General features: G+C 37.9%; 1 protein-coding gene across 2 annotated transcripts in view; it reads right to left on the reverse strand.

Moving 5' to 3' along the window:
• Nucleotides 1-1,542, reverse strand: part of Atp6v1h (ATPase H+ transporting V1 subunit H) — a 115,226-nt gene extending 113,684 nt beyond the window's left edge. For both annotated transcript variants that reach the window (XM_048782896.1, XM_015485786.2), the window contains exon 1: nucleotides 1,272-1,542. The gene's annotated coding sequence lies outside the window, so the exon portion shown is untranslated. The remainder of the gene's footprint in view (nucleotides 1-1,271) is intronic.
• Nucleotides 1,543-10,950: the final 9,408 nt, after the last annotated feature.

Here is a 10,950-nt window from a genome sequence, read left to right on the forward strand (position 1 = left end):
TCATCATGACCATCACTTTAATGTCCCCAGGCATTCAACTCAAATATTAAATATTCTCAGTTTGAAAACACTAATGTTATATTTCAAATCTTGTCCACTGTCCCATAAAAGGGTTCTCTACAGGTTTTTTCTTTTCCAGGAAAGGTTATTTATTTATTAGTCCTAATATCACAGTGAAATGTTTAAAGTGACCATTTAAAATACTGACACCAGAAATCATGACTAAAAAGAACAGGCATACAAATTAGGGAAGAAAAAAATACCTATATATATATTTGGTGCTGAGGATTGAATCCAGGGCCTTGTGTATGCTGAGGAAACTATTTTAAATTTATACAGTTGAGTTCAACTTTCGTCTTTTGATAGAGAAAAAATATAAACCACATATTAATGTTTAGTAAGCATCATTTTAAAGTAACACGTTAAAAATTATAAGACCTTCCTAAAATTCATTCAAACTAAAATATACAAAGTGGGAAAGTAATTTCTCAGAAGACAGTGCTTTCCTTTAGCAACCAAAATTCATAATATTTCCAAAATCAATTTGGGGAGAAATTTTTGAATCAAAAACCTATTGTGATTTCTACACAACCAACAATGAGAGCCTGAGCCTGTTTTATAACAAGAACCTACAATGATAAACATTTACGTACTTCTCATCCCTAAAACTTAACAGATAACAGCTTATGCCTGACTTTATCACGAAACAAAACGTAGGTTCCCATTAGCAAAATATAAGTTCTTGGTCATGGCCACAAAGATGCTAAAGTCACACCCAAAATTTTATTCCGAGTTCCCAACGACCTTAGTCAGTTTGAAATTTAACCTCTGTATTGAGGATTTGCTGCCTAAACAAGCCAGTGCAGTTGGGGCTGCCGCGGACCCGGTAAAAACAGGCTCAGCCCAGGCTAGGCTGGAGCTCTGGAACCATCCAGGCTCGGCCCCAGAGGCCTTTCCTGGGGTGGCTCGGGTGCCTCAAGACTGTTATCTCGGTCCGTGAACCACTGGCACCTCCGGCAGGCTGGGGGCATGGCCCAATCCTGGAGAAAAGATCCTTTTTATCCATTCCCCTTCACTCCCCTGGCCCACTCTTCCTCCCTTCCCCCTTAGGGGAAGGCTCTGCGGTTTCGCAAACCTGATCGAGGCCTGGAAGGAAAGCAATCTGGCCACCCCTGGCGGGAGGACAGGTGGGGCCGAGCGGTAAGGGGCCAGCGTGCACCAGGGAAGCTGGGGAAACCGCAGCGGTAGTCTCACCGGGGCAGGTGCCTTACCTCTTGAATCCTGGGGACCCCACAACGCACCCAAAGGAGACGGGGAGGGTGCGGCGGCCGGGGCGTTGAGGCCGCAGCCAGTCTGGGGCGCCGAGTCAGAGCCAAGTTGGCGTCTCCTGCCGGTCCCAGGGGGCTTGAACGGCGGCTGCGACTCGTCAGCAGGAAAGTGAAGCGGTTCCGGCACCAAGGAGGCGTTGAGGACCCACAGGCAGAAGGAAGCCCAAGCTGCGGCAGAATGACAGGAGCGCTGGTCACGTGAACACACGCACGTGACCGCCGCGGAAGGCGGAAGCCGGGAGAGCCCAAAACAACCGGAGGAGGGGCATTGCGCTAAAGAGGGTCTCACACCTTGGGACCACGGCGTCTGCTCCGGAGCCACGCAGACCGAGGGAACCTGATCCGAACTCGCGCCCGCAAACCAGCGGCCCGCCAGGGACAGCTCAGAACCCCGGTCTGGAAATAGCGAGCAAGGCCAAAATTTAACTTTTTTTTTTGCAAAGAATGATCTAATAATACCTTTTAAATAGTTTGATTTTCTTTGGGGTTTAAGAGTTCGATGAAGCAGGCATTCTTATTCCGATTTTAAATATGAAACTGAAAAGTGAATCACAGAAGTTATCTTCACCTAGGGTTGCAGATTTGGCAAATAATATATGTTTCCTATAATAATTGCAATTATAATAAAAAGTTATTCATTTTTTATTTGAAATTCAAATTTAATTTAGCTTCCCATATTTTATTTGACAGCTCTCTTGAGCCCAGGTTTTCCTTTTGTATGGCCGCGCCTACCCCTCTTTGTCTTAAGATGAAGTGATACTAAACTGCACCACTGGTCATATATATTTAATAGCATGTTTTGGCTAAAAGCACTGGAAATGAATTATAAATATAACCAGTACGTTTCTATTAAAAATATTGAGGTCAGGGCTGGAGTTGTGGTTCAGTGGCAGAGTGCTTGCCTAGCATGTGTGAGGCACTGGGTTCAATTCTCAGCACCACATATAAATAAATGAATAAAATAAAGGTTCATCAACATCTAAAAAATATTTTTTTAAAAAAATATTGAGGTCAAGTTTTAAAACAAATCCAATATGGTACATGAAAAAAAACCACAGTGTGCAAAATTGTATTAATTTTCTATTGCTTCAACAAATTACCTCAAATTTACTGTCTTAAACCAACATAAATTTATTATCTTACAGTTGGGTAGGTCAGAAGTCCAAAATGAGTCTCAACAGTCTAACAAGCTTTTGGCAGGGCTGAGATCTAAATTCACTCTCCCCATCTCTAGGTCTTTAACCTTATCACATCTGCAACCTTAGATCCCTTTTGCCACTTAACATTTTCACTGGTTCATTACATGGACATTTTTAGGGGACCATTATTTTGACTATCACAAATTAGAGGGAATGATTACTCACTAATCTAGATGGTTGTGTAAAAATAGAAAGTGACCCTATATGTTGTTTTTCTAAAGTAAAATTTATATATACATATATAAGCATTTAATGTGTGTATGTGTGTGTGTATATACACACTTCTACTTTACTTAATATTTAGTATTGTTCATGGAGCATAAAGAAGAAAATTTGGTAGCTTTATCCAGACCACACAGGGTTCATATATTTTAAGCGGTCATTGTATTTTATTACAGCAAAAACATTTTCAAGGCTCAGTGGTAGAGTACTTGCCTAAATGCTTGAGGCACTGAGTTGGATCCTCAGCACCACATAAATGTAAAATAAAGATATTGTTTCCACTTAAAAACATTTTCAAAAGGAAATGTTAATGTCATAGAAATTTGACATTACTGAATAGAAATGAGGACTTTTAAACACTTCAATTCCATTTGATGCCTTCTGATTTATGTATTTTTTAAGTACCATTTTTAAAAGAATTGTAGCTGATGGGCAAAATGTTAACTTTTCTAAAGCGTGATGCAGGATGCAGTGGCACACACCTGTAATCCCAGGTACTTGGCCAGTCTTGGCAATTTAGCAAGACCCTGCCCCAAAATAAAATAAATAAAAAGGATGTAGCTCAGAAGTAGAACACTCCTGAATTCAATCCCCAGTACCACAAAAAAATTGGCTAAATTATATTGTGTGCATGTATGAATATGTAACAATGAATCCCATCAGTATGTACAACTATAATGCACCAATAAAAAAATGTGAGGAAAAAAAAGAAAACCGAGTTGTGGATTCATAGATTTCCCTTACATTGTTCTGTTTATTTTGAATTATTCTTTTTTAGAAGACTGATCATTTAGATCAGTGCTGAGGATTGAACCCAGAGCCTCAAGCATCCTAAGCATATGTTCTTCAACTGAGATACACCCCTAACCCAATTGAGCCCATTTAGAGGGAAAACTGTAGCCTAAATTAAAGAATGATTTGCTAACCAAGAAATTACTAGAATTATGGGCTGGGATTGTGGCTCAGAGGAAGAGTGTTTGCCTCACCTTGGTGAGGCACTGGGTTTAAATCCTCAGCACCACATAAAAATAAAATAAGGATTTTTTTTTTTATGGTGGTGGTGATGGTGGTATTGGGATTAAACCCAGGACCTCACACATGGTAGGCAAGTGCTCAATCTCAGAGCTACATCCCCAGTCCTTTTTTTGTTTTTGTTTTCATTTTGTAACAAAGTCTTGCTAAATTGCCCATGTTGTCCTTGAATTTGTTGTCCTCCTGCCTAAGCGTCCCTAGTAGCTGGAATTTCAGGCATGCACCATTGCATCTGGTTTTTAACTCTAATATTTTAAGCTCAATACATATTTCCAAGTTTCTGGGAGTGGAAAAGGGTCTTTGAAACTTTGAAACTGTAGGACTTTCAGGGTTATTATAATAACTAAGGAGTGAATGCTGCTGGTAGTCGGTGTCCAGAGACCAAGGATGACCAACGGTAGAGATCAATAGCAGAGGATGTTTTCTGGCCAAAAACATCAGTAGTCTCCAAAGTAAAAGTATGAAGACATGAATAGATCTGAACATACGTTTTCAAATCTCTGTTTGTATATAAAGTATGTTCAGATCTATTCATGTATATATCAGTAGTAATCCTATGGAGAAAAACAGGTAAATGGCTCTCTGCTCACTAATGTGTCATTCAATATATGAAGACAGATTCTAGGCTGTACTGGGGACATGGCCTTACAATTACAGAATGGCATGCTTCTGGAACATCTGAATACAGAACTCTGTACTGCCAGAAAGAAGTAGTATGAGTATCTGCCCTAAAGTTAAGTATGCACACTCCACAATCCAACAAACTTCCAGAAGTCTTTTGGATAAGGGTTTTCAGTGCAATATTCCTTATAATAGCAAAGCAATAACAGAAAATAATATGTTTTAGTAAGCCTGGGCTGTCATAACCAAATACCACAGACCAGATGGCTTCACCAACAAATTTATTTCTCACAGATCTGGAAACTGAAAGTTCAAGATTAAGGTGTTGGCCACTTAGATCGTGGTAAGGGCCAACTTGTTGAGAGCCACAGCCGAAGGGGCCCCAGCAAACTTCCAGCTGCCGGCTGATGATTGGCTCACAGCGGCCCCAGCAACATCTAGCTGATTGGCTCCTCTGCGGTGACACTCATTGGGCTGTTTCCCTGCCCTTTTAGACCACGGAGCTGCTCATTGGGGGACTTTTTTGGCTCCGCCCACGTGACCCAGCCAATTGGCCTCAAGAGCAGGAGGATTGTGGGAGGTGGAGAGAAGCTTGTGGGGGAGAGAGAGGCTTGTGGAAAGCCGGTGGTGGCAGTTGAGGCTCTGAGGGTTTTTCCTGAGAGGCTGTTTTGTTTGGCTGTGTGGTTCTAAAAATAAAGTTAGTTTCTTTTGACAAGTGGCTCCTGATTGTGCCCAGCCTGACTGCGGCACCAACTTCCTGGTTTGTAGGTTGCCACCTTCTCTCTGTGTCCTACATGGCAAAGAGAGAAAGCAAACTCTCTCCTGTCTTTTCATATAAAAACAGTAATCCTATTGGATCAGGGCTGTACTCATGACTTCTTTTAACCTTAAATATCTCTATGAGGGTCATATTTCCGAATACACTCATATTGGGGCTTAGGATTTCAACATATGAATTTGGAAAGGGTGGAACACAAAATTGAATAGAGAAAATAATACAATATCATACACTGAAGTATTATATAGCTATTAAAAATATTTAGATAATAGTCAAGTTCTGACAGACATTTATGCTATGTTAAATGAGAAAAGTATGCTCAACTAATATGTACAGAATAATATAATTTTATTGTTTAACTGAATGTTTATATAGTATATTTATGGGTACATACCACTATAAAATCTATAATGACACACATGAAAGTGTTTATCAAAATGGGTAACTCTAGGGAGTGGGAGGTTAGATGTGGATTTTCACTTTTTTTTTTATTTTGGTGATCAAACTCAGAGGCACTTACTCACAAAACTACATCCCCAGCCATTTTTATTTTTATTTTGAGATAGGGTCTTGGTAAGTTGCTTAGGGCCTCACTAAGTTGCTGAGGCTAGTCTAGAACTTGTGAAACTCCTGCCTCAGCCTACAAAGTCACTGAGATTACAGGCATGTGCCACTGTAGCTGGCCAGGGATTTTCACTTTTTACTTTAAACACTCTATATAATTCCATGTGTTAAAATCAGCATACATTACTTTAATGTTTAAAAAATTGAAGACAGAATTTTCTAGTAAAGCCACCCAAGCCTGAGGTTTTCTTCATGGGAAGATTATTAACTACAGTTTCCCTTTCTTTAAAATATATATAAGGCTATTCAGATAATATGTTTATTCTTAAGTGAACTTTGATGGTTTGCATCTTTTGAGGAAGTTTTACATTTCATTTAAGTTGAATCATTTACTAATTTAAAATTATTCATAACATTTCTTATTATTCATTTGATATCTATAAAACTAGTACTAAGTTTACCTCTCTCATTCCTTTATTGGCAATTGGTAGTGTCTTTTGTTTTTGTCTGATCCAGTTAGCTAGAGGTTTATCAATTTTATTTATCTCAAAGAACCAGCTTTTTGTTTCATTGATTTTTTTTTCCTATTTAAATTCTGTTTTCCTTTTTATTTTTTCAGTGCTGGGGATCAAGACCTAGCACATTACTAGGCATGTACTCTACCAGCTACATCCCCAGCCCAGTATTATTATTTTTGCTTGAAACAGTCTTCTAAGAAGAATTAAGCAATTTTTAAAGTCTATATTTATCCTCAATGGTTACCATTTTCAGTGCTCTTTCTTCTTGTTGTATTTGTCTTGATTTGGGGCCTTGGTTTTCATTTTCCTTCTGAATAAATTACTTCATTTAACATTTCTTATAATTAAAATTCTGCTGGTGATTAATTTTGCAGCTTTTCGTGTCTGAAAACATCTTTATTTTGTCTTCCTTTTTCAATGTGGTTTTCACTTAGTAAAAAAAAAATTTCTTATTGACTGTAATTTTTCTTTCTTGTTTTAGAACTTCAATTCTGAGTTAATAATGGCATCATTTTTTGTGTGTTTTGGTTTATTTTTTTAGTTTCTCCACTGTATTTTTTCCTGATTTTTAAAAAATGTGCTATTGTTTTTAGCTTTGTTCTTCTCTTTTTAATGTGTTTTATTTTCTCTGGCTACTTTTAAGATTTTCTCTTTATCATTGGTTTGTGGAATTTTATCATGATGTGCCTTTGTGTCATTTTCTTCCTCTTTCCTAAACTTAAATTTCATTGATATTCTTATATCTTAATTTTTATAGTTTCTGTCAAATATAGAAAAATTTGAGCCTTTATTTCTTCAAATATCTTTATATATTCTACCCTCCAATAAAGTCATCTGGGCCTGAGGTTTACTTTGGGAAAGGTTTTTAACTACACTTTCCATTTCCTTGACAGATATAAGGCTAGTCAGAAAATCCATTTCTTTTTAAGTGAATTTTGATAGCATTTCTTATGCTCATTTCATCTGACACGGGAACTGAATATATACGTTAGGCTGCCTGACATTATCCCATAGTTCATGGGTGCTGTTATTTCTTGTTTCTATTTCCCTTTCTCTCTGTGTTTTACTTGGGATAATTTGTTTGGTTCTGTTTGTTGCTTATTATTTCTATTTCTTTTTCTTTCTGTGTCTCACTTGGGGTAACTTCTTTGATCATGTCTTCCGATTCACTAATGTTTTATTCTGTAATTCTGTCAAGTGAAGTTTTTGTCTCTAAAATTTTTATTTGAGACATTTTTATATCTTCCATGTCTCTACTTCACATTCACATTTTCCCTTGGTTTCTTGAACTGGTGCAATACAGTTATAATAACTTTAATGTCCCTGACTACTAATTCAAATATCTGTGGCATTTCAGGGTTAGTTTCCACTGTTTGGCTTATTTTCTCTTCATAGGGCATATATTTCTGCTTTCTTGCATGTGTGGAAATTGTTTAGTAGATGCCAGGCCTGATGAATTTTACCTCACTGGCTGCTGGGATTGTTTTTATTCCTATAATTCTTGACATTTGTTCTGGAGCACACTTGTTACCCACAGTTTGATCCTTCGGGGTTTTGTTTTAGGTTTCATTAGGCAGGACCAGAGCCATTCGTGATTTATGTTTAATTTTCCCAAATACTGAGGCAAGAATTTTCTGAGTTCAAAATACCCAATGCCTGGTGAATTTTAAGTGATTCCTTTCTGGTGTTTAAAAGGGGCACTATTCTCTGCCCTTCATGAGCTCCAAGGATGGTTTCCTCTGCTGCCTGGTGGTTCTTTTCCTGGCCTTGGCTCATCTCCTCACAGCAATGCATGGATCATGCTCAGCTGGTCCTCTTGAGGACCCTCTGCAGATATACAGTCTATCCCTCTATGCAGTTTTCCTCTTCAATACTCTGTCCTGGGAACTCTAGTTGTCTTGGCTTCTCTAGACTCCTGTTCCGTCTCCTCACCTCCAGGATAGCGCTAGTCTCCATGTGGGTCCCTCTCCCTGAGCCAGAGTTTAGAAACTTTCACTAAGCAGGAAACTAGAGCATCCATGGAGCTCACTTCATTTAGTTTTGGCCATTTGGAGATCACTGCCCTTTACTGATAATGCCCAATGGATTAGGTGCCATTTTTTTTTCTTCAAATTCTTAGTCAAGAATTTTTTGCTGCTTAAGTTGAATAAATTAAGCCATATCATTCTCTCTTGAACAGAAGAGGAAATCTGAGTTTCTTAAGTGTAGCCAGTCATGGTAGCACAAATCTGTAATCCTAGCAATTTGGTAGGCTGAGGCAGGAGGATTCCAGGTTTGAGAACAGCTTCAACCATTGAGACCCTATCTCAAAACAAAACAAAAAAAAAAGTGTAGCCCAATGGTAAAATTTCCCTGAGTTCAGTGCCTAATACAAGAAGAGATGGAAGGGAGGGAGGGAGGAAGCGAGCGAGCAAGAGAGCATCCAGTCCATCAGTCTAAGGAATAAAGTTTATGTTTTGAGGAATAGAAACAGAGAAAATGGTTAGGTACCAATAAACTCCAAAAAACTTAGAGTTGTTATTTTTCAAATCAACACAATATTTCCTGTTTTACTTCCAGCCCAAGAAGCAAATGGCAAGTTAAGCTTTCATCTAAATGTATTCACGTTCTTTGTTCTCGGAATGACCCTTCTTTGGTCCTCCTTCAGTGTCCAACATTTTCCCATGTCGTCATTATTTTCAGCTCACACTTATAAGGAAACTAGTTTCTACTAATAATATGTAAAATATATATCTCAGTGCCTCTGACAATGGAAGTCCTACTTTTGTAGTTCATGTCATAATGGAAGCCTTGAAGATAAAGAATAGATGCAGAATTCTGGGATTTATAGAGTGTAATATTATAGATCATGAAATGTCAAGTCAGGCACAGTAACACACACCTGTAATCCCAGCAGCTCAGGAGGCTAAGGCTGGAGGATTGTGAGCTCAAAGCCAGCCTCAGCAACTTATCAAGGCCCCAGACAACTCAGTGAGATCCTGTCTCTAAATAAAATACAAAAAAAGGGCTGGGATGTGGCTCAGTGGTTAAATACCCGAGTTCAATCCCAGGTACCAAAATAAATAAATAAAACCACGAGATGTAAGAATTTCTGAGAAAAGGATGAAGATATGAACCAAATGCCTGAAAAACCAAATATTAAAATCTTCCCTTCTTCCAACATTTTATTAATTACTTATTAGTTATAGGACATGGATTAAATATGAATGAAGCTGAAATAAGATTGGAATATATATTGTAATATGCCCAGAGGCTTGTCAATAATAACCATGGAAGTTTCTTCCTGTAAGTCAATGTGAAAGCAGGACACATTCTATTATATGAATACCATATTGTATATAGCATTATATAAACATGTTTACATATTGTACATAACATTATATAAATATATTTGAGCCAAACCAATCTCCGTTTTCTGAAGATTTGCCTAGGAGCCTAAATAAAAAGGACCTCTTGTGAGAGTAAACATTAAGTGAAGATGGAAGGAATCAGTTAAATCAATCTTCCTAGAGAGTTTAGAATGGGCACATGGATTGGAGACAATTTGATCATCATCAGTGTCAAAAAATGAAACTTGAGAATGGTCACAGTTAGCCAGATCAGTAGAAATGGAACAATGCTGAAGCCATGATCCTGGGGGATGCACCATGTGTGATCAGGAAGAGGAAAAAGAATGAAAAGGGCCCCTTGGATAGGCAGGAAAAAAATCTTACAGGAGATTGACAACACTAAAGAGAGTGTTTCAAAACAGAGGGAATGGCTCACTACATCAGATACTGCACCCATGTCAAGTCAAAGGTGAAGGGAAAAAGGCCCCAAATATTCTGTTAATATTCAGTCACTCCTGGTTTTGGTGGCAGAATTTCCAGTGCTGTACTGTAGACAGAGAACAGTTTTATGGGAGGTTTTTTAAAGGCAGAGGTTAGCGGTGATCTTTCTGCTTTACTTCTAGTCCAAGAGGTAACTGACAAGTTACATGATTAAAACAATAGTCTTTATATATGATTAAAGAGCTATTTATTTAACCTCCTTAGTATGACTTTAAATTTCCAAAACCAATCTTTTAACTTCCTTTTTATATTTTTAAGAAACTAATATCTGTCCTGTTACCACCCTAAAACTTTATGACAGGATAACTTGTCACTACCATCAATTAAAATTATTTATTCATAGGCCAGGTTTCAGAGAATCTAGAAATGTGTTCCTTTATTCATGCAGAATTTTTTCCTGAGGCATCTGGTAAACAGGGACTTTCACCCACCATCCACCCCCAACACAGGCAGTTCCTCCAATTGCCCAGTTAGCTCTGATGGTTGAAAGGGCCCTGTGTCCAGACCCCAGTGTGTACCTTCATCGTCAAAGTACTATTTAAATACAGCATAAAAGATATCATAAAAATGAATTTTTATGCCATTTAAGTAAGGGAAGTCCAGTGTTGTTGGTAGACAGAGGAGTAATTCAGACTGCTGCATCTTGTATGTGTATATTATTGCTTTGAGAAGAGAAAATTATAATCTGGAAGGGGCAAAAGTAATTTTCATATTTGATGAATTAACCAAAAATGAAACTTGATAAAAATCAAATAATTCAACATCAAGTATTTTGATTATAATAAGATAGCATTGAATTACATTTACAAACAAGGGAGATATGCTGTCATTTAAACAGTTCCATTCATTTGTTGAATT

The sequence above is a fragment of the Marmota marmota genome, unplaced genomic scaffold (genome assembly GCF_001458135.2).
Source record: "Marmota marmota marmota unplaced genomic scaffold, marMar, whole genome shotgun sequence".
In the NCBI taxonomy this organism is placed as follows: domain Eukaryota; kingdom Metazoa; phylum Chordata; class Mammalia; order Rodentia; family Sciuridae; genus Marmota; species Marmota marmota.